The 1,975-nt window shown below is 44.7% G+C and overlaps 1 pseudogene; it reads left to right on the top strand.

Annotated features, from left to right (window-relative positions):
* The first annotated feature begins 1,677 nt into the window (after positions 1-1,677).
* LOC111817809 lies at positions 1,678-1,773 on the top strand (annotated as a pseudogene).
* The last annotated feature ends 202 nt before the right edge of the window (positions 1,774-1,975 follow it).

Raw genomic sequence — 1,975 nt, 5'->3', positions numbered from 1 at the left:
AAAAAACATATACTTTTATTCTTTCATATGTGACTTTATAAACATAACTAGCCTTTAAAAATTTTTAAAGCTCAGTGTGGTGGTGCATGTCTGTAATCTCCGCTCTCCAGGAAGCTGAGGCAAGTTTCCATGCTGCCCGGGCAACTCAGGGAGATTCTATTTCAAAAGTTTAAAAGGGGATGGTTTGCAGCTCTGGGTTTAATCCCCTGTACCTGGAAAAACATGTCAGGGCCAGAGGCACAGCACAGCGGAAGAGCTCCCCCCTGGGTTTGATTCCCAGCACCTCCCACCCCGTTTGCTTTTTGCAACTATGAAGTATTCACCAGGTGCACGTGAGAGCCCTTGAAGAAAAGTTCTTTGGAGCCAGACTTTGTGGCTTTGCTGCTGGTATTGAATCTAAGCCTCAGGTTTCTCATTCGTAACAACAGGGAACACAGTAGGTCTCCTACGAGGCCTACTCTTAGAAGAGTACAGGTTTCTGTGAGCATTTAATGAAAGGCACATCGATTAAGATCAAGAATAGAAGGCTGAGCGTGGTAGCTCACGCTTATAGTCCCAGCCCTCAGGAGGCTGAAGCAGGAGGATCTCTGTGAGTTCGAGACCAGTTTAGGCTACAAAGTGAGCTCAAGGCCAGCCTGAACTGCACAGGGAGACCTTGTGTCAAAAAGACAAAAAAGGGTTAACTACCAACTTGGGCCCCCCTCCTGTCCATCTCTGGGACAGGAGCTTTCTTTCCCTCAATAAATATATTCTGCTCATTAAAAAAAAAAAAAAAAAAGCTTGACACCAGGCTTCTGAAGAGGAACCTTCCTTATGGTTATAAGGAAAGAGTGGTGACCACCTGGAGTGGAAGCCGCAGCAGGTTTAAAAATGGGTGATGTTGAGAAAGGCAAGAAGATTTTTTTATTTTTTTATTTTAGGGAAGGTTCTACAGGTGTTCAGGATCTCATGACTTGATAAGACTCAGAGTGATCCACCTGTTTACAGCCTCCCATGAGCTGGGATAACAGGTATGTGCCACCATGCCCAGTCTCAATTGCTGTCGCAGCAGGGCGGGGCCAACATAGCAGGCCTGGGGCTCAAACCCCTGGCCCCTGCTTCTGCTTGCAGGAGATTTAGTCCGCTGAGCTATTTGGCTGGTCCAAGGCAAGAAGATTTTTGTACAGAAATATGCCCAGTGCTCCACTGTTGAAGAGGGAGGCAAGCACAAGACCAGGCCGAATCTCCATGGTCTCTTTGGGCAGAAGACAGGTCAGGCTGCTGGATTCTTTTACACAGATGCCAAAGAGAACAAAGGCATCATCTGGGGAGAGGAGACATCGACAGCATATGTAAAGAATCCCAAGTACATCCCCAGAACAGAAGTTATCTTTGCTGACATCAAGAAGAAAAGAAAAAGGGCAGGCTTAGTAGCTTACCTCAAAAAGGCTAATGAATAATAGTCATTGCCTTATCTATTACAGAATAGAAATGTCTCATGGCTTTCGTACATGTACCATAATTTGATAGATCTCATACACCAGAACTCATGAGTGGCTGACAGAATTTTTGTTGGACAGTCCCGATTTAAGTACAATTGGCTTGTCGTTAAGTGGCTTTTCTTTTTTCAAGCTTTAATAGTAATTCCAGTTCAGTAAATACTGTCACTGCTTTCCCTTTCTAAATACAAGGTTGGAAAGCCTTCGGTTCATGAGTATGATGACTGGGTGTTCGTGCTATGTGCATGAAACGTGCTTCCCTCAAACCTTGACGTGAAAAAGTAAATGTATGGTTGGGCTTGATCAGTAATGTTCAATAGGAGGACACCCACTTGGGCCCTCCATCTGTCCCTCTCAAACAGAAGTGTTCTTTTCCCCAATAAATATTCTGTTCTTAAAAAAAAAAGTTTGACTTTTCACAAAGATTGAGAATGTCATCTCAAAACTACCAGGGGCCGGGGAGATGGCTCAGTGGCATAAGTGCTTCCCTGGCAAGC

The sequence above is a fragment of the Octodon degus genome, unplaced genomic scaffold, assembly GCF_000260255.1.
Source record: "Octodon degus isolate 3935 unplaced genomic scaffold, OctDeg1.0 scaffold00070, whole genome shotgun sequence".
NCBI lineage: Eukaryota > Metazoa > Chordata > Mammalia > Rodentia > Octodontidae > Octodon > Octodon degus.
This window is presented reverse-complemented; position numbering and strand designations above follow the sequence as displayed.